This window comes from Manacus candei, unplaced genomic scaffold (assembly GCF_025592945.1).
Source record: "Manacus candei isolate 608988 ecotype Guabito, Panama unplaced genomic scaffold, ASM2559294v1 h1tg000062l, whole genome shotgun sequence".
Lineage (NCBI taxonomy): Eukaryota > Metazoa > Chordata > Aves > Passeriformes > Pipridae > Manacus > Manacus candei.
Genome location: NW_026138110.1, coordinates 3,144,674 through 3,167,500, shown reverse-complemented (window position 1 = coordinate 3,167,500; position 22,827 = coordinate 3,144,674). Strand labels below are relative to the sequence as shown.

General features: G+C 41.1%; 1 long non-coding RNA gene across 1 annotated transcript in view; it reads right to left on the bottom strand.

Annotated features, from left to right (window-relative positions):
* Positions 1-22,504, bottom strand: part of LOC127478762 (uncharacterized) — a 237,216-nt gene extending 214,712 nt beyond the window's left edge. Inside the window, exon 1 of the long non-coding RNA XR_007907333.1 lies at positions 22,280-22,504. This is a non-coding gene — a long non-coding RNA (uncharacterized LOC127478762). The remainder of the gene's footprint in view (positions 1-22,279) is intronic.
* Between the last annotated feature and the right edge of the window lie 323 nt (positions 22,505-22,827).

Sequence of the window (22,827 nt, the reverse complement as noted above, 5' to 3'; positions counted from 1 at the left end):
ATAATAATTAAATTTTTGTTATTAAAAAGTATAATTACATATCTGACAGATCATGGGCGGAAGATTCCCTCCCTGTTCCCCAAACACTAATCCTTTAAAGCCACCTTTTCCTTCACGCAGCACCTTTGTTTTTGTTGTCTGTTCTTAAAAAAAAACCCAAAAGATTACACTTGAGGAACAAGCTAGGTATTTTACACGTTGTGTACCCTGGAAATATAAAGAAGGATACGCACTTACACAAAACAGTTTCATAATAAAAGTTCCCTGTTCCATTTGTGACTCCATGAGCAGTTTGTGGAGTATAAATACTTCATGATATTTACACAGCACATTTGTAGGCAGGTTGTTCCCCTCTTGAACACCAGGCTCCAGTGCCCAGCCCTTTCCTCCTTGGTCAAGGAAACCTGCTCCAAGGGCTCTGTGCTTGGCATGGCTGCTATGGGAAAGGTAAGCTCAGTACCCCTTCTCTGTGGACACAAATCACCCAGATAAAACAGGGAGAATGAAACTGGTCCCCTCCAGTGACTGATTCCAGACACTCGTTTCCCTTCAGCTCCTGCTCTAAAGAGAAAAAGCAGTGGGTGGGCAATAGAAAGTGAGAAAGAAAGTGAGACACTATAGTGGATCAGTCTTAATTCCAGTGTAACAAGGCTTATGTACTCTTCCTTATTCAAAACTGACTTAACAGACCTGTATGAACCCCATTAAAACAAATATCATCTCATACAGTGAATATACAGAATGGTAAGATATTTCTTGAGTAGAGAGTATTAAAATATGAAATGCCTGTACACTTCTTCAGTACTGTCAGAATTTTTCCTGGATAATCACAAGCCAAACTTTAGAATCTATTGTTCAAGTCTTTTCAAAACACTTTGTTCATACCTTAAAGCAGAGGGGGAAAAAATAAAAGGGAGGGTGAGGAAAGAAGGAGGAGAAGAGTGAGGTACCAATGGAATTGAGAGACTGGCTAAGTAGCTCTCATCTGGATCTGAGTACATCCAGATCTGCTCTAAGTGCCAATTGTGCAGTAAGCTTGATAATAAATCTAGCACAGGAGCATAAAAGAACATACAAAAGATGAGACTTCTTCCCTTAAGAAGTGGATTATAAGCACAGACAACTTTTCTAAAGCCACTAAGCAAATAACAAACACACAGCTCTATTTATCAGCAAGTCTGCAGACCTGAACACTGCTCTTTCAGATTACACCCCTCAGCTTTCACCCAATTGTTTTTCTTTAAATTACTTTCTACCATTGTCTAAAGAAATCAACTGTTTGAATTACCTGGGTTGGGTTTTTGGTTTGGTTTTTTTTTTGGCTACAGCAAGCTTGTATAAAAGACCCATTGCCCTCTTGTGGCTCCCTTACTTGGGAGCAGGCTTTGTCCGTGAGGAAGCCATAGCTGAGAATAGCCCAACACAGCCTTTTTGTACCTTTTAAGATTTGCATCACGGAAGGAAATGTTGGCTTATGTCCAGGCCCATGATTTACTGTAACCTTCCGAAGGAACATCCAGTTGACTGGAGGGATTTATTAGCCATGCCAAAAACAAAGGCAGGCGATATTTCTGGCATGTTCTGTTTCCAAAGGCCCAAGCACAATAGGAGAGATCACGCCTCTGTTTGCTATTCCTACATTCAGAACCTTAGACATTGTGATCAGTTCTCTTCAGTGTGTTTGAAGTTCAGCATTTTTGATGTGACTCGCTGATGTGTCAGAAAATGAAACCTCATCATTGGAAGGAAAACGTTGTTATCTTCCCCAAAGAAGAAATGCAGTTGCACTTGGTCATACAAGCCTTATTGTATGTACCTTCCCAAATACAAAAATCACTTTAACTTCTAGAAAACCAAACCTGAAGCCTCCAAATACTGAGAAAATTACCTCTTAAAAAACCAAATCAGAATACATGGAAATATTCACCAATTTAATATACAGGCACATATACAAGTGGCATGAAATAGGCAGCAACATGAAAAGTAGAAATGTAGCTTTTACTCCCAAGTAACTCAGTGTGATTCTCTGTTCTGTGGTTTCTGGTCAGCAAAGATTTGTGTCAACTGACACAAAAAGGTGTTAATTTCTGATCACCTCTTCCTCCTTCATATCTCAAGGAGCTCCTGACAATTTGCTTGTCACGCCTAGGTTCTCTGAAGTTGTCCCTCACACAGAATTATCCACCTTCCAAAAGTGTTTTCCGTGTGATAGCCATGAAGGGGAAAACAGTCACACATGTCATTTTTCTATACCACTTGCAGAAGTCACACAGTTGACATATATAACTAAGAACTACTTTATATTATCTCCAGACCAAAATTTCACAGAATGTTGTGACAACAAGCACAGCATTTATCAGATTTGATGTCATCTTATCCAGTTGCAAGTTGATTATGCCTAATCAGCATGACCTTCTGGAGATCAAAATTTACTCATCTAAGTTGCTTCATTTCCATGAGCTGGTCATATTAACAATACGTACAAAAGCACCATTGAAATGCCTGGATTAACCTGTGGAGTAAAGCTAAGAACATTTCAAGTCAACTTCCTACAGAAACTAAAAAGTTTGAGCTGAAAAATAAAAACGCTCGGAGCTTCCTATGTGCCAAAAGAATCACCCATTTTTATTTTTTTTTCCCTTAAATTTGTGTTCCATCACTGCCTCAAAACTTTAGATGCAATACTCTGTCAGATGAAAAAATTGTTGCTTTTAAACCTACTGAGCTCAGGAATGTGGAAAACAAGCCCAAAGCACAAAATTCAGAATAAAAATAAAAATAACAAAAAAAATAAAAATAATTCAAAAAAAACCAGCACAATTGATGAACAGAGAAGTCAGGGTTGGTCAACAGAGTACTTAGGACACAGGATGTGCTGCTTTATCTCACTGTGATTATAAACCTCAACATCTGGCTCTCAGAGTAGATGCAAATTTGGTGGCAGATGTTTGCAAGAATCACAGGGGACTTTTTTTGTAGTTAAAAGTGCTTAAGGCAAGTTGTTCATTTTGCCACGTTTTTGTCACCCTTCCATTTTGAACCATCACCCTTGTCCCTCTTATCTGTCAGTCATGGAGAGGACAAGCCATTTGGCAATGGCTTGCTGAATTAAACTTCTCCAAACATGCCATCATCCCTAATTCCTAATCTTTCCATACCTTCTCTGCTTTCAATCCAGAGATCACAGATGATATCCAAGGCCACCTCACATACTTTACACACGCAGGATCAGCCCAGGTGTGACCATGGAGATCGAATCTCCACATCCATGGGCTACATGGCATTTTTCCCTCCTATTTTGCCCTGGTGGTTGCCTCTAGCCCTGCAGAGTGACCCTGAAGGAGTGTTGCATCTCTTCAACACACCTTAGTAGCATCCAGCAGCTACAAAATGGGAGGCTGCTAAAGCCCAGTTGAGAAGCAGAAGAGTGTTAATAACCTCTCCTCTATTCCCATCCCAGTGAATCCAAATCCAGGATATAAATCATTCAAAGTGACTTTTTCCATCTCAGTCTGTCAATGTTAATATCACCTGTCTCCTTGCTCTGTGAATACAGCCTTTAGGGAAACAGCCCCTGCAATCAAAAGTCAATTGCTATCACTACAACCTTCTTCCAGCCTCATTTCCTCCTTTCATTTATGAATATCTATCTGTTTCCAGACAAAAAAACCCGTTTAATTTCATACAGCAAAAAGTGGACCAAGGCCAGGTTGGATGGGGCATTAACCAACCTGATCTAATGGGAAGTGTTCCTGTCCATGGCAGGGGGGTTGGAATCAGATGATTTTTAAGGTCCCTCCCAACCCAAACCTTTCTATGACCAAGTGCTTGTCTGAATTTTAGAAGCCTGATTGTACCCATTCCCCACATCCAAGTCCAACCTGAAAGGAAAAAAGTACATTCCATGCTAAGACTGTCACAGCTCATACGTTTTAGTCTTGAATTTAGCTTTTGTCAAAGGAATCAGAAGGATGGTAGATACTAGTTGGTGCTACTAAATCAGGACGCCCCCCCTCCCCTCCTTTTTCTTTTTAATCTTCTTTTTGTAAAAGAGTCTACCTTCACTCCCTAAACAAGGAAAGAAATTTGCAAAACACTCTATACCAAACAGGCAGAGCTGTCTTCAGCCCTTTGCATCAGTTGTAACACTGGCCTTTGCTTCTTCATTCACTAAGGGCCTTTTTTGCTCAATTTTACTCATTAGCAGCTCAAAGTGCAGTCCAGTGCCACTGCAGATAACTATAGATTTTAGCCAGCATAACATCCTGAGCTGTGCCTGAATTCATAACCTACAGGCAGATGACTTCATACGCTTTACCAACCTCACACACCATCTGGTCCCCACTTGGCACTGCCTTGTAGGAGCTCCCTGCCCTGTGGCTCTTGCACAGCTGTTGTATTCATAGCCTTGGAACTAAACAGAACTCCTAATTCTGCTGTGATTACCCCTAACTTTCTGTTGCTATTCAATATGCCTCCTAACATTTCCAGGCACCATGACTCAGTTGGTTTCAACAATGTCCTATAGACATATGGCAATAGACAGCAATTTTTCGAGAAAGTAACAAAGAACACTCAGATTTCCAAGTGCCTTTTTCAGCTGCAACTAGAAATGAGCTCAGTTCAAAAGACTCTTAATTTTGTGGAACCGCGCATTGAACTTCTCTGGATTTCAGATGTGGCCGTGCTATCTCCAAAGTGCTCTCACCACAGGCACTCTGAGATTCGCAGAAACAGCAGGATCATCTCCCAGGAAAAAGCCACAAGACCCTTTCCCCACAGCTGTTGATTCCCCAGTAAAATGGCCTGAGGCACATCTTGGAGCAGTACCTGTTCTATGCAGGAGAGGGCAGCGACATACACGTGCACATACTCGGCAATTCAATTGACAGGCGTTTGGACACATTTCCTTTGAGTGTCTGACTCTCCCGGGAGTCCAGATATTCCTCACGAACACGCAGTTAAAACAAGAAAAATTCCACTACAGCATACAGCAACCTCATGGTGACAGCTCCAAATGAATGCTGGTAGAGCGATGCTAAATTAAAGGAATCAAACATGTGGAGTTGAAAAGCAATTGCAAAAGATGGTGGGAAAAACAGGTTCAGCTTGGGAGAAAGCAGAGATCCATAGCAATTTATCCCTTCTTTAGGAGCTGATAATAAAAAAATTTTATTTAAATATAGGCAACCACAAACAAGATGGGAGAAGGGAAAAAGAAGGATATCCCTAAAGCATCCAAAGCTGACATCTGCAAGCCACTTTGGCATTACATTCCATAGGACTTGGGCATTTAAATACCACCATGTATCCAAGACGGGAGCATGCTTCAATAGCAAGTCAGTGATGCTTGGAAAACCTGAAAATACTTGATATTAAAACTCTGTTTACTAAACTTTTACAAACACCTTTACTTATATTTTTGGAAAATATTCCAACTTCTTCCCATAGCAGAAATAGTTCCTGAAGGTCCTCATTTGGATTATGTGGTTTTTTTCCTTTTTACTTGGAACTCAGAGAAAAAACTTCATGACAAAAATAATAATCTTTAATATAAAAGACCAGAAATTCACAAGGCATGATTTCAAGTGGACTACTTCACAAACAGAAAGGAGCAAAGATGAGCTAAAACCAAGGAAACTCTCTCCAGGCATCTCTGATGTGTCCAGTACAAGCACCAGTAAGGTGTATTTAATACATACCTTATGGTAGCTAATAGCTATCTGCAGTCATTAATTTAATAACAAATGTGCATTCAGCCAGTTTATAGGGATCCCTCACAGGTGCACTGAGAAGCCCAGAATATCCCACAAAACATCTTAATGAAGCTTCACAGCTGGGGGAGGCAGGAAAACCCAGCAGGCAGGAGTGCTCACTCCACTGCTAGAACAAATGCACCCCTTGAGACAAACCTGTTCTGCACAGCCAAAAGTACTCCAAAAATCAAAATAGGAGCAACAAGGAAGGAAAATTGGAGCTGTGCCCTGACTTCCCTGGGAGGAGCAGGACAACACAGGGGTGAGTGTCCTGGAGGGAAACACACTCACAGCACAAGCCACTTGGACCTCCATTCAGCAGAAAGTCACACCAACGCTATCTGGGCCATCTCATCACCCCACAGAAACACCACACCAGGAAAGATGCCATTGCAGTTTCTAGGGAAAGTGTCCCTTTGCTAGAGGCTGGGGGAGTGGGGGGTGGAGAAGGAACTGTGATCTGTGGATGGGGCATATGTTTGCAAACAGGTGCAGAGTGCCTCCACATCACCCTCAGGCGTTACAAAAGCCACCACAACATGTTATCAGCATCGTCTGAAACACAGGTAGAGCATCTGGCACCTCCTGCAGCAATATCTGGGAAAGAAAAGCAGGGGCTGAGCGCCAGGTACTCACCCTGCACTGCTAATGCTCATTTAGGAGACTCTGTGTGATGTTCACCTGGCTTGTACATGGACTTGAAGCTGAATGGCATGAAGCTGAGTGAATGTTTAAGCTAATGTAAACAGCCTGCTCATTTAAAACAAAAATAATAGTGAAACAAAAAGCAACAACAAGTAAAAGGATACAATGAAAGGGCAGCTCAAATACGCAGAGAGTACACAAAAAGATCCCTATTTCAGTAACTAAACAGTGGTAACTAGAGCTGTATCAACAGTACCTCTTAGTGGCCATAGTAATCTGCTACCAAGAAGAGGGAGGAAGGAAAAAAAAAAAGGAGGGGGGAAAAAAAATAATGAGTGGAAACATCAGAAAAAAAGAAAAAAAGAAAAAAGTAGAAGGATCCGGTAGCCTACCTGGAATAGTCTTGCAGACATTGGTTCAAAGATAGTGAGGTTTTTCCCCTTCATCTTTTAAAAAGATAAATGTGAACAGATATCACTCAACCTATGTTCTGTGTGCCACATGCCCACACTTCCCACAAGCCCTGCTAGAATAATTTACCTCAGCCTTGAAAACTCATATTTTATATGTTTAAAAGTATAGAACCCATTGGAAATGTTTCAAACACAGAAAGTAAGATCCAAACCAAGGTAAACAATCTTCATATTTCTTTTCATGTGGGCTGTGGAAGGGGCAAATGGGGAATGGGATACATATATCCATTTACAGTGTATCTAGATACCTAAAAATAATGAAGCATGGAGCCATTTTTGACATCCCTGCGCTTCACTTCTCCAAACTGCAAATGATTGCCAGAGAGCTAGAGCACTGATTTGTGTCCAGAAAAAGGTGGGTGGCAGAGGCAGGGCTAGGAAACACTTTTCTTTGCCCTGCCTGGGACATCAGTGCACAGATCATGAAGCAGCAGGCATGACCTCCAGAGCACACTGCTGAGGCAAAGCTTGTAGGCATACGGGATAAAGAATACACAGGCTATTTTGGGAAGATCATGAGTGCACACTACACTACAATTAAAGTAATGAAGATGGGAAGCAGTGAGAACCCGAAGTAAAATCTTCCCAGATGTAGCCATGCAATTACTAGAAGATATGGAATTAAAATTAAGGCTGCTGCCACCTTCCACCTTGCCAAGACAGCCCAGGGATACCCTTCCCCAAGGGCAATGTTATCATGTAACATCTTGCAGCCTTGATAAGTTTAACATTCATTTAATTTATTACAGAAATAAGCAAGTTGACCACTAGTCACAACGCAAGTTTAAACTAGTGCACATTTGGAATACAGGGGTGTTCAAATGTCCTCTACCTGTCACTTAACTGCAAGCTGGAGTGCTAAATTTCCTCTGACTCTACCTCATGCCTGTAAATCTTCCAGCCAGTCATTAACTGCCTGGTAAAGGACTGGCACCTCATATATTGTCACTTAATTATGTTATGCTACATTGGGCTTCCTAGGAGGCACTCATTTAGCACAAAAACACCTCTAAAGAAAACGATGTAGACAGACTGCCCGAGCCAGAGAGGATGAAGAATGCTGCTGACAGGGGAATAGAAATGACAACCAAAACAGCCTTTGAAACGGAAGGAGAAACCGTAGCGACGGGAAAAAGAAACCAAGCATGGACATTTGAACCATCAGATAAACAGCAGCTGACAGGACATTTTAGATCTGGAAGGAGGGGGCAGAGGAGGAGGAGGAGGAGAAGCGCACCAAAGTGGAAATAGAAAATTACCCTCCTGAATGAACGAGATGTGTTTGGAATGAGTCACAGGGGAAGGCGAGTGCAAACATCAGCAAGTTGAGAAGCTGAGTGCGCGGTACCTTGCTCCTGAACCCGGGCTCCAGAAATGAGAGACGGCTGAATAAACACAATGAGAAAAACAGCCTCTTCTCAGCTCCTACTTCTGCCATGTTGAAGTGAAAATGCTTTTTGGGCACAGCCCTGTGAGCACAAGGAAGGCATTGCCTCTGCTGGCTTCAACATAGATGAAGGACATTCGGCACTTCAGAATTATCCTTCCTTCTTCTCATCCCAAAGGGGACAAAGAGATCCTTGGCTCTTTCCTGCCATAGAAGGAAAAATAACCCTGCTCTTGTACAACACATTCTGCCTTTAGAACCTATTGCCACAAAAAATCCAGACCATCAAAACTGAGCATAAAAGAGCCATATCAGCAAGGGATATAAAACAATACCAACGCTGCCACGTGGCACTAACACACACATGCACATACACACATTTTCCTCCATCACTGGAGCCACTGTGGATGGAGCCTTTAGAAAGAAGGGCAGAACTGAGCCTTTTGCTACTCCACAGCTGAGAAGGATTTGGAATATTTATGATAACAAATGGCTACGGCAGAAGCTTTCTTCCCCTCCTCTGGCTAAACTTTATTTCCCTTCCTCTTTGTAATCATCAGCATTTCTCCCAGTCCCAGTGAATTCTACCTGGCTGGAAATCACCACCCTCCAAAGCACAGTTGCAACTGCTGTGCTTGGCAACTTTGCACTTGACTCTGGTGTCACTCAGCTACGTCATAGCACTGGACAAAGTCAGGAATTATGTGGAAATTACCAGTGAGGGCCAACATTCAGGCAGACTATTTTTCACACAAAACAAAATTTTCATTTGATATTACCAAATTTAGGGAGGCTCAAACCTAGGTGAGAATTTGGGCTTAGAACTCAAGCTGCATGAACACATGTTTAATTTGATCGAAAAAAATGGTCACCTTTTTCCTCCCACCCACTTGTCATTGATAAATTGATACTTTCCACTTGTGAAGAAAACCCACTTCCTAAGAAAACACAAATACTATGACAGGGAGTGAAAAATTTGGGTTGCTTCACGTTTTACTTTGTTTCATCTCCTGTAGAGTGCTTAGGAAAAGCATTCTCTGGATCCATGGATGGTAAGGAATTAGGGACATGGCTTGTCTACAGAAAACTGTATTGTTTACTACCAGATCACTGCAGATAAGGAGCCTTCTCAGTACTGAAGATGTTTGCTGAATAACTTTGGATTCACACCTGTGCAATTAAGCAGGAACTGTAAGACATGCAATTGCCTTATGTGCTACTGCACTTAAAGGATTGCTAAAACAAGAGGCAGCGCTGGTGTGTATTCCTCCTAGCTGGAGAAAATAAGTGACATGAAATCTCTCCTTTCCCTTTCTTTATCTTCACATCACTTTGCCAGCAAAGGTCAATTACACGCTCACAAACAACCAGCTCACAGAATTTGCAATATTAGCGAAACCTTAGTCACCAGTTCCGGCTGCCTACGAGCATAAAAAGAAGCAGCTCTGCAAGCCTCTGTTAGAGCTGGTCAGGAAATTATACCCCCACTTCCCAACCCACACAAAAGCATTTTAGGAAAATGAACAATTTTCAATTTAATTGGAGTTTCCATTTTACACACAGAGTTAAATTTTGTTTGGTTTTGGCAACTAAACCCTTTTCTCAGTTCAGTAAGTTTTAGTGTTTTTTGAAGACAGCCTAGAAATTCAACCCAAGTGGAAAGTTTTCATTTAAGTTTTTCATTTCGTCAAAAAGTTTATTTCTCCCATGCCACAGACTTTTGACCAAATTAACGAACCAGCCTCACAGGAAAATCCCTTTCAACACATAGGACTTCTACCTTCTTACTTAATTATTACACACACGGTTCATACTGCACTGCCCACATCCAAAAATCAAACCCCTGAATGTTTATCCTGGGCTTTTTTTTCCTAGCAGTATTTGCAAAGGTTGAAATCAATTTGTAAAACTTACTCTAAACTAGTGCAAATATGTTTTGAAACATTCATTGTAAATGTCATGAAACAATGCTGATACCAACATTTTGGACAGCTTTTTACATGTACTAACAGTGCACAAAATCTGAGGAGATTAGCATCTCACTGGAACACTAAAGGCAGATGACAAGGCTTCAAATAAATTACAACAGCATAAATCTGTACTGTTTTCAGGTCACTGAGATCTCTGGACACACCTGAGAGTTGTGTTCTTTGTTTTTTTATTATAGAGAAAGAAAAAAAAAGAATTCACACAAAGGTGCTGCAAACAGAAGTTTCCAAATCTTTGAGTAGTTCCACTTTTAGAGAAGGAGAAAAAAAAATATATATATAGTCAGACTTTGTGTCTATCAGAAGACATTATTATATTTGTGTTCCTTCAGGGGACAGAAATGTCCTTTAGTATCTGCTAGTTTTCAAACATAACTGTCAAAGACTGTGCTAAACCGGAATCTACAAGTTTTAATATTTTAAAATGCAATTTGTCTGATCTGCTCAGTTTAACTTTTACCACCACTTTGCTTGCAACCCTCAGCCTACAAACTCCACCAAAACTACCAAACTGAAAAAGGGAGCAAGATAATAAAAATCAGAGCAGGAAATTCTGCTGTCTCTATTCCCTGACATGGATCCCAATTTCATGGGTCCCCACTCTCTTTTCACACATTAATGTCCAAGTCATCCCAAAATGCAGTTGAGTGTCAGAGGTAGTCAAATGTGTTGGTCCAGCCACTTCATAACAGGATGGGATCTTCAGGCCGTACACATGCTGGGCTGGGACTTAGTGTTAGCAGGACAAATCCTCAGTGGTCTAATCCCACCAACTCTACATCACTGAGAATTTGGCCACATCATTTTTATGCTCTTTCCTCTGCTGCTTCCTTAACCACAGTTTAAGACTCATCTTTTAGTAAAAAATTTCCACTTGGAGAAAATCCAGACCCTGTTCCTATGGAAAGATAAGGACTGTGGTGTTAAATGCTGTGAAAATAAATCATCTTCCACAGGGCTTCCCATAAAGTCTCACCATGCCTGTTAGAAGACCAAAGGACACCTGTGGAAAATATCTGAACTTAACTATTGGCTGTGATGGATACACCTAAAGCAGTTTATACAGTTTTTACAGAAGGCAACAAAGATGTATTTAAAAGAGATTTAACAGTTGCATGCCAAGTTATATATCTTGTAAAATATTGTTTTATTAAATAAACTCATCTCATCCCAATAGCGGAAAAAAAATCATAACTATTTTTCCATGGGTTTTTTTTTTTTTGAAACTGTAAATATTTTTGCCCTGAAGGTCATTAAAGTGCTCACTGTATATAGATTCCTTATTTCAACAGCCATATTTAAGCCACATATGCAGCACTTTATTCTTGTATTTACAGTATTCGACAGAAAGCAGCATGTTCCTATATGGGATCACATCTTACTAATCTATGTTGAAAAATACACACCGTGTGTTTGGCATGAAATCAGCCAGGTAATCACTTAACAGATTGCACCATATTTCAGAATGGTCCTTTATCATAACACCCATGGATATCAAAGAGAGGCATTATCCCTAAATGTGGTTTAGCCCCAGTCCCCTGTCTCACCACTCGTGTTTACGGTGATAAGAGATTTATTAGCTACTTCCAAAAGGGTTCCTCTATCATAATTCCTATTCAAGCACACCAAGTGGATAATACATTTAATATTATCACTCAGGAAACATCAGGCCTTATGCCAGTAAACCAGGACTCTGAGGGACAAAAGGAAAGGGGGAAGAGCCCTTAAGCCTTTAAAGATATGTCAGACAAATCTCATTCTAATAAGAAACTTGACATCATAAATGAGCCTTTGATAGAAGTAATATTTCACTGTGGATACTGCAAACTCTGTCATAAAAAGCAATTTACACTTTCCAAAAGACTATTAAACAGTGGCTATGAATGAGAACTAAGTACCAAAGGCTATTAAATCCTGTCTTTAATACATTCTAAAGAGCAGAACATCAGAAAGCAGGTGTAAAGCAAGCTTACAATGGATTCATCATTCTTACCTACTCACCAAACTGCTTGAAGAAAAGGTACATTTGGAACCCAAATCGGCCAAGAAAATAACACAAATAAGAGTATTTTAGTGCAATGACAGAGCAATTAGATTGTATTCTCCCAGAAATCAACGGTACTTAGTCAACAGAGATTTTTCAGGGCATATATTCAGTGGTTTGGGGATACACCAGTTAACCAAGGGGTTTTAATCTGTTTGAAGTGCCAGTTTTGTCTTAAAAATAAAAATAATAATAATAATAATCACCATCATCTTGTAGCAGTACTCCTACTGCTGAGGATGTTTTTTTCTGGGGAAAAAAATAATCTCACATTGAGTAGAATGTACAGGCTTGTACAAAAGTATCATCACACAAAAGCAGAAGTGTCTCTGTGATCAGGTTCAAAATGAACCTCTGTAGGAGATCAAGTGCAAACAATGTAAAAGTCATGGGTTAAAGTCTACGTTCCCATATTACTATACAAAGCACAAGTGAAAACAAACTTGCACCATCAATTCAGAATCCTGAATTTCCAAGGCTGGTCAATCCCATGGTCCTCCTCAGTCTTTGCATCAGAAACCATATGAAACAATGAGCTACTCTGGATTACAGAACCATTCTCCTAGAACCACGTGACTGGAAAATACTGTGCTTCAGCTAGTCTTGCCAAATCCCAGACTGACACATGCCCAAGGGGTTTGATCACTTAGCACAGACTTAATAAACCACCTGGAGACATCTTCATGACTGTGAAATTGTTCTTCAGAAACCACCAAGGCCACATTTGAAAGATCTCTACCGTGATTAAGCTCCATGGTGCAATCTGGACCAACAGAACTCGAACGTGTACAAGCAGATATTTCTGCTCTGGTTTTCCCTCACCCATTCCTCTGGTATCCAGTATCGTACCTTGTTTGTGCCTCAAGGCTTCAAGTAAAGTTACAAATCTAGCCTGGGAATCAGTTTTTCCTTTGCCAGGAGAAATTTCAGAGCCTCTATTTGCATACAACCCGGAAGAATACAGTCCAGACCAGAGATATTCGTAGGCTGTACCTCCAGCATCCCCTACTACAGGATGTATGCTAAAGCCTTCTCTGAGACCAATAGCCAGGAAATAGCCTTGGAAAAGCTTCCAGAAAGTATTTGCTAGACCTGAATCCACTTTGGGGAAGGAGCAGCCTAGCGGACTTGCTGGAGATCAAAGCTTCCAGCCACAATAGCTCCAGGTCCAGGATATGCAAAAAAAGAGCACAAAAAAATGGTTCTTTCATGAAGTTTGTAGAAATAGGGCTGCTTGAAATGTTCACGTCAAAATCAAAACCAAGCTGAACTTCTCTAGTTTAAAGCTCTGCTCCAGAGCCAAGTAGAAACATAAGCCTATCGTGTGTGAATGAATTCTGAATTATTTGAGCCAGTTTACAGATTTACAATGAAAATCAAGTGTGATCTGCACCCCTGTGCAAAAACTAAGAATAGTGTTTAAAGTTTCACAGGAAAAAAACTTTACTTCTGAAACTTGGAAACGGTCTTTGGTATTTTTGGTTCTATTTGTCACCTCATGACAAACAATTCTCTTGATTTTGCATAAACCCAGTTGCATTTTCTACAGTTTGCATGACTGACAATTCTAAAAGAAAAAATGAGAAAAACAAAACCAAAAAAACCCCACCAACTTCAAACACACTAAGCTCAAAATAGAATTTTGGAGAAGACCATTTTTATATGGAAGTCATCAAATCACAGAGAAGACTTTTTTTTCAGCCTGTTGTTCTCCAGGGTTTGTTCTTTGAGCAACTTTTCCAAGAGCAACATTGGTTCTGTTTGCAATTCATCTCTCCAGTGAGCATTTTTGAACTTGAAGAAGTGGCAGCGGGGGAAAAAAAAAAACCAGAGAGGCCAAAAGACAAAAATGTGAACACATTTAAAGCAGGGATCCTATAGGAATGAGACAGTTCAGTTCTGCGTGCATGTGCATGTATTTTAGATTTAAAGGAAGTCTCACTTACAAGGCAAAACCGCTAGTGGTGTGAATTATATGACTCCAACTTCCTCCAGTTTGGCAGGGTGGTGAGAGCTCTGCGGAAGGCAGCCACTGTGGTTTGACTCTTACTGATAATAGCCGACCCTCCCTCCACCCCCCGAAAACTCAGCACTCTAAAAATAAGAAGGAAGCAAAAGGAGAGCCATTTCCTTGCCAACACCAGTAGCTGGGAGGCCTGGAACGATGCCATTAGATACCCTGCTATTTATTGCCCATTTCCACCCCATAGGAAGCTTGGGGAAGTAGTTGCCAAAAGAAAAAAGAAGGGAGAAAAATAAACCTTCCTGTTTGGCTTAACATTTGACAGGACAAAGTCAGATAATTCTAGCTCTACATTTTGCACGTTCTTGCCCACAGTTGTTTTCCTCCAGAGGTTCCTTCTGAAAACAAACAAGGATTTTTATACATCACTGCTTTCAAAGCAAACACAGGAAGTATCTTCTCCAGTCTCCTACATGTACCTTCCTTTGCTTTGCCTGCTGCTTCATTCTCTCTTCACTGGGCACTGTCATTCTGGACAGCATAAAACCAGGAGTGCTAAAATTAGTTCAGCTTCCCTCAGAAATTACTTTTTCATCAATATCAAAAGTTTTGCAAGTTAGTCATGGTTTTAGCAAGTTGTTTCAGATTAGAGACATAATTCTGGGGGAAGAGTGGGAAAAGAGCAATTCCTGAATATAACATTATTTGTTATGTCCAATCTGTCCCAATCAGAAAGGATTCAAACTCGTGTCCTACCTGCCCAAAGAAGGTCATCTCTGCTAGGCTAGAAAAGTACCTCAGCATGTTCTCCTTAAAGTTATTCCATTTTATTTAAATTAAATGCTGTTGAGAACCAATGCTGGTGGAGCTAAGCTAGTCATCCAGCTCAGGATGACTAGCTCTCCAAAACCTGATCCATTGAGGACTTACAACTTACAAAACTACAGCAGAAATTACAACAAAATAGAAAAATGTTCAAGGCTGAGATCAGGTGAATGTCTGAAGACCCGTTTTGAAATGTCTGCTCCAAATTGAAGCTGGCTAAGAAATGGTCCTGATACAGCCCAGTTCTAATGCAGAGGAAGTCCAAGCAGTGATGTAGAAGGATAACCACCCAACTTGTCCAGCCAGACCACCAGTTTGAGTGATCAGGAGTGGGCAGGTCAGATCCCGCCTGACCCACGGCCTATAAACATGCTACAGTACAACAGAAACTGCATATGGTGGGAACATGTGAAAATGAACATTAGGGTAGGGTGGGAATCCTGTTTCCTGTCCCACTAACATTTTTAGGATTACAACAAACTCCTCTGCACCAGAACACAAAAGAGGAGACAGTGAAAGATGTACCTCCACTCCTTCCCCTGAAAAGAGGCATCCACACAGGACAGCCAAAAGCCCAGTAGTTAGAGCTTGTAACAGTGAAGGAACAGGAACCTGAGAATCAAGACCTCATGTTTGGCAGACAGATCTCCTGCATTCCCAGGAAAAGCTTTACCCTCCGGGGTATTGGCTATTCTGAGCTTTCTGCTCTGGCTTTCTACAGGAACTCAGTGCCAGATCGCAGAAATTTTTCCATGTGAAACCTTCATCCAAAGTGACAAGTTTCCATGAAAAGTTCTGATGAAAAAAATGTTTTCTCGGAAAATTCCTAGCAAGCTCTAATCTTCACATTAAATCATGGCCATGAATTTACAGCGCTTCACTCCACACATGCTGACTGGAGCCTAGTAAAACTGTGCTGAGCTCTGGTTCCTCCTCCACCCCTCCTAAGGGACATGTAAAATCTTGCATCCTCTGGGTCATATATAACCTCCTGGTCAAAAATGCAGTACTTTTTTTTTTTTTTGTGAATCAAACTCCTGTTTCTCAGGAGCAAAGAATCAAGGCCTGAGTTTTTGGAACTTTCCCTTTTGTGTTCACCTACTCCCACCAAGTTATTTCCTCAGCAGGGATCATCTCGGGTGTCCTCCTGAATGGTGTTGCACAGACTTTACAAGCAACGAAGGTTTTCTGTTACTTGAAAAGGGTTACAAGCAACTGAAAATTCTTTGCTTGCTCCCCGCTGCTTTGGAAGAGCAGTGCCTTCTTTGAAATAAGCAGGGACAGTTGAAAATAGCAGTGAATCTCCCTCCAATGCAGTGCACAGTATCACTGAAACTATTTCTGTAAATGCAAATGCATGAATTACAATTCTCAGCTTTAATAGAATTTCTGCCTGCATAGAAATTAAGATATTTTCTCTTGGCAGCTTTAAGCATCAAGTGGAAATGCCACTTTTCTTTCACAAGCAGTAAAGATCAGAAGGCAGTCTAACCCTCCACCCTTTAGGTTTTTGGAAGGATGTTTTCTTGCTCTTTCCAAAGCCTTCAACCTTGCCATTCACAACCCCATTATTTCCTTCTTTCAAAGGACAGCACTGAGGACTCGGCACAGAACTATCTAAAATTACATGTCACCCATGTTAGAAACTCTAGGTCCATGTTATATTTGGGCTTAAGTACAACACAGTTGTTCTACTGGCAACTAAAAAGTTATGAAAATCACAGATATCTACTTCTACTTGCAATAGACAAAGAACAGACACTGATGGCTAATCTGTCTTGGATTATCTCATATTTGATGTAGGCCAAGTACAAGTATGTGGACAGTTCCCCTGGAGCAAGTGCAGTAATGTTATTCCACAGCAACTCATTTGCATGCTAAACTATTTGCATTTGGAGCTATGGAGCAGTCAAGACACAGTGTCACAGTGTTGATCTGACCTTGACAAGAAGGAGGTGAAGGAATTGTGAACCCTCAGTCCCTGAGCAGAGATTTCTTCCTGTCCAGGCATTAAACCCAGAATTATTCGTTTTTTAAATATATCTCTGAACAATCGGTGTGCATGTGAAACAATAGCCTACCTAGGATCGGAATGTGTATGGAAGCCATTCAAGTTTCACATATAGCCAACACCACTAACTCTACACAGTTGAAATAATAAGGTTTGTGACACCAAAGCTGCAATCCACATTCTCTCATGGCACTAAACTCTGAGAAATTAGTGTCAGTAAAGAAAGAGCTACTACGATATGTATGTTACAGATGTATATGGTGATTGCCAAAGCGTTATGGTGCCTCCCAGTTTCTGTGCAGTAGAACAGAATATGGCAAGGAAAAAAATAATATTTTCCTTTAAACCTCTTTTCCTTATGCTGTCAAAACATCAACTACTCTGCTACCTCACCCTCCCTAGCTGATAGCGCTCTGCACTTCTGCACTGTTTGTACTTGCTCTGCTTAGAATTCAATTTCCTCTGGTGATCTGCATGCAGGCAAATATTGCCCAGGGCACTAATGTATATTTGTTCTTCTTGAATTGCATACAGAAATATTGTTGCTATGCGGCGAGCACAAAACAATCCAGAAGTCACCTGACATCCTCCATCAAACATTTAGGAGTCATCAAACTTAATTTCCCCTTTGTGCCATAAAACACCGAGAGGAAGCTTTAATAGATTGTATTATGTAACGGTTCTATAAAAATAGCAGGCCAGCACTGGAGCACTTCCTTCCTGAGGCCCAATAACCTATGCTGAAAGGATACACACTGGTTTCCCTGGCAACCATGAGAGATGACACTAGGGGAAAAAACAGCAACAAAAGGACCATTTTTTCTTAGTAAAATAAGGTCTGGCTTCAAGCTTGTGATACAGTGAATACAGAGTGCCTGACAGAGAGAGAACCGGTTAATAATTCTGCTCAGGTCCCAGTGACCTTGCAAGGCTGTTAATGCTTTTCATTTCTTTTTGTACTGCCTATTAAAAAAAAAAAAAAAATAATACCAAAACCACAACAGCAAACTCACTTCACCAACTGTTACAGGGTATTTTAAATATTTTTTTTTCAAATTAAAAAAAAAAGGAAAAAAAATAAAGTTGTTGCAGAACAGTGTTAGAGATTGATATGCCCTGCTAACATTTCCACAAGACATTCTCTTTCTTCCTACCACTTGCATAGGTCTCAGGATTTTCACATTTCGGTTCAAAAGACTCCTTTCTGTTTCCAAGCCTGCTGTGCTTAGTACTCTATTGTCCAGCAGACAGCTGTTTTCAAGACATGGCCTTTGCAAGTAACCAAAAAACCAAACTCCCTCCCCAAAAAACCTCAGGATGATACAACACCACACTAAAGGCACAACCCAGCGAGCCAGAACACTTAACAACAAGGTCATCTCTCTCGCCTTATTCAGCCCTTCCACAGCCCTGTGGTCCCACAGGGAGCAGAGAGAAAAGTGACAAAAATGGTTTTTGTTTCAGTCCAATCATCAGGGCTGGAAGTTTCCTTGTGGCATAACCACATGAGCTTATTCTTGTCGCCTTCAGCTTTCCCCAGTCAATTTTTAACCCTTGCTTGTTGCATCAGCTCCTGCTTCCTTCAACTTGCTTCCTTCACTTGCCTTTCAGAAACCTCTAGCACATTTGGGTAATTTTGCAGTGAAAAACAGCAGTGGCAGTGGGCAAACAGGTATGTTTTTGAGAAGAAGATTAAAAAAAAAAAAAGATAAAGAAAAGAGTCAGTTGTTTTCTCTAAAATCTGGAGAGCAGCTGTCTAAGGCTCATTTTCAGTCCTTTAAAAAATGCCCTTCCTCCTCCTTGTCAGTCAATAATGGGAGGAAATGCATGTGCACAGGAAATGTAGTGGCACATAAGTCTCCTGCTGAGCAGCTCCACCATCTTGAAGTGATCCTGGGCTCCTCACGCAAGCAAGAGAAATATCACACATACTTGCAGAGGAGGAAACCAAGGAACAGAGACACCAGGTGATATGTCCACAAGGCCTCATTACTCTATAGCAGCAGAAAAAGGAACTCAAAGCAAAGCCTGATTAATTTCTAGCCCTCAGCAGTGTCTCTTTTCCTTGCACAAGAATTCACATGTGCAAACCACTATTTCATTTGGCATCCTCTCACACCAAATAACTGTTTTACACAAGAAGAATGAAAAGATGCATTACAAAAACACATGTAGTCTACTCACAGGAGTTCTTATTGGACATAACACCTTTGGTTTTGATCTAGATTTGGGTTGAGAATTTTTTGTTGTTTCTGGGTGGGTGGGGAGGGCTGTTTGTTGGTTTGATGGTTGGGGGGGTGGTTTGTTTCTGAAGGGGCAGAGTTCTATCACCATCCCACATCACTCAGACATTCTCACTTTAATATGCAACACATTGCTAAAAATCATATTGCTAATGAAACCAAAGTAAGAGCAAACCCAACTCCCATACAGATAGTCTGTAACCTACAGTTAACCCTATAAGGTTGCAATATTTACTAAGGTTTTTTTATTTCAAAAACCAAACCAAACAAACAAACAAAGAAACACTCGATAGCCAAAACAACAAAAACTAACTCATTTTTAGCTTTTTTTTTCATAATTAAATTCTCTCTGGCAACATCAATCTTTTCTATGTCCACAGTTTTCTGATACACTTGTTGCAGGCTACAATTTAAACACAGTATATACAGATGACTGCTGCAAAATAATGTTACTGGGGTTTTTTTCCAGTGGTTTCACAAGTCTAGAGAGACAGGAGATGTTTCAGTCAGGAGCCATCCCCAGAAGCAAACAGAAAAAATTATCTTTCTTTATGGTGCCACAGATTCTACCAGTCTGCTTTTAACATACATTGGCACCAGGCTAAATTACTTTTTCACTACATAAAGACAGAATAACTTCCCTGTAATTATGTGGCCTAATGTCAGGATAACAGCAAAATCTGGGGCACAGACTTTCAGACCACATTTTAAAACAAGCTCCTGGCCACTTGTGACTGCAAAAATCCTAGGGCAGTTTCGAAAGAAACATTAAGTTGTTAAACCCAAGTACCCTGCCTGAAATACTGTTTCTGGTCATTACAGTTCACTTGCTTAAAGTGTGTCTTCAGTCTTCAAATGGATATTTGGATATTCCTCTTCATTTCCTCTCGGAAGTGAAAACGTGTTTGCTGTGGCTGTATTTCAGCAGGGGATTAAGTCACCCCTATGTGTTACCTACTTCACAGGATCACCAGGTTCCCCTGGACCTGTTCACACCGGGTGAAATTCTCCCCTACACATGAGGCCAAGGCATTGCATAAGTATTTAAGAGATTAAGCAGGATTTGAGGGGTGTGTAGGCACTGCAGCTGGATAAATTTCCTTCAAGGTGATTTAATTCTGAGACATTGACCCTTTCAAACACATACATGGGGCCTTTATGTAGTGTCCGGTTTAGATGGAAACCAGTGAGAAACAAATGCTTTCACCACCTCCAAGAATGCTTCACGCACACGAATTCTGCCCAGTGTGGGAAGTGGCCACCAGGGCACCGGTGCAATGCTCTGTGGCTCTCAGTCCTAACGTTAGTGCTGACACAAGTCTCCATTAGTAAGGTAGCAACAGACCACAGGGGCAACTGTCACAGAAAAGTTCAATTCCATTAAATTGAACTGCCCCAGACAATGGGATATTCCCCAATCTAATATGGGATGGAGCCTCTGAACTGTGAAGAAGCAGCAGCAGTGAGGGAACACAGCACAGAGTCCCAAGAAGTGAAGAGCCCAGCATTATCACTGTGTCTGTGTTCACCACGTGCTCATTCAGCTGCACAGTTGGCAGGTACGAAGGCAGATGGAATAAACACTTACGTGTCCTACAGCTCCTGCTCCTGCCTGCACTCACTACCTGGGAACTGCCAACCAAGTAGCCAGATTAGCTGACTTTATTGCAGGCTTCATTAACGCAGACAGAAAACCCTCTATCTATCAGAAATGCTTCCCTCGCTGCCAGTCAACAGCTCCAACAGTGCCTGCTCGTACTCCTGACAGGGTGCCAGCTCAGACACAGCTTACCTGCAGCCCAGTTACTTAGTTACTATGTTAATTAAGCACCTAAGTAGGTAGTGCATTAACATGTCAGGATTTCAAAAGGCAGTATGAGCTCACTGGGCATTTCCACTTCCGAGTCACAGCAAAGAGCACAGGAATAATTAAACCAGCTATAAATGCCTCAGAAATGTAAGGCTCATGTAAGACTGACTGTTCATTTGGTGTAAGATCAGAGTCCAACACTGTTTGAATTTTGCAAAAGCAAACAACATATCTGCTTCAAAATGTTTTAACGCAATGAAGGCAAATTCAGAGTGAGAGATTTAAGCGCACAAAATTATCTCCCATCTATATAAGACTACACAAACACAGGGAACATGCAACAGTACTGAAGCAAGCTGTAAAAGGGAAAAACACATCTGAGAGCATGCCAAGGCAGGTTAATGTTGCCAATTAGAGCATGCTGAACTTGCAGCCACTAGTGCCTGCACACTGCTCTGGATACACACTGCTGGGAGCAGGCTGTTAACATTTAACCAGGACCCTGGGGCCGCTGTGTTATCTTAGTGATGGCTGTGGAAACCTGCACAAGCTCCTTGCCTTTAGGTTGCAGCTACTCACTGAACAGGAAGAATGGGCTCAACATATAAAAACCCTCTTGGAAGATGACACAGGCAACTTCCTACAGGATCTGTCCAGCCAGTAGTTAGTACTGGATTCCAACAACTAGGCTAGTATTGATCCTGGTAATGAGAATAAGAATTAAGGACAAATATTTTGTATTCTCAAATTAATCATTTTCCCAACTATGTGACCAAGTAAATTCTGTCATTTCACCTTTCTGACTGCATCAGAGAGAACAGGAGGCCCACAGGCAGCTGAAGCTTTTGATATTTCTAAGTTGGAGAGACAGTAAGCTTTCAAAACACAGTCCATGTCAGGATTGGGTCCCTCAGATTTGATCCTGATCCTTCTACAGTAACAAGGTCTCAACTGTTTAAAGCAGGTGCCCACACAGTAGTATTTTCTCTTGTGGAAAAGGGGTTATGCATGAACATATAAAAGCTACCACGCTGACTCAGAACAAATCATTTATCCCAACTGTCTATCCCCCAATAGTAATGGAGAGCAGATCTCTAAGAAAGAGCAGAAGAACTGGGTGAGCATATACGATACCTCCCTGGCAGTCTCCCAGCAGCCAACCATTTGAGGATCAGAGACTTCCTGTGCCAGACTCCTTTTTATCTATTTAGTCACCCTCAATTAATTTCTCTTTCATGAACCTGTCCAGTTGACCTTTGTACCCATAAAGCACACTATCTGGTTGCTTTAAGTGGATAGACAGGTATCCATGGTATGCGAGTCAGCAGCATTTTACTGCTACTGAAGGGAGGAAACTACAAACCAAGAGCTTTTGCAAGACTGAATGCTTAACAGCTCATGATTTCACCACTGCCACCCCCCACAACGCAGGCTACTTGATGGAATCAACAAGTAACAAAAGAATTCAGAAAGGTAGGCTAAAGCTGTACATCTCCATGCTACCAAGTTCATAGGGACACACCAATTAGGAGCCTAAAAACAACTCAGGATTCAAGGTTTTTTTAATCCAGATAGCTAAACTCAGCCTCCGAAGTACCTTAAGACAAGCAGGAGTTAGTGGGCGCATTGCTATTCAAAGTGCTATAAAGGTGACTCTGCAAGATGCATCAGAGGAGAACACA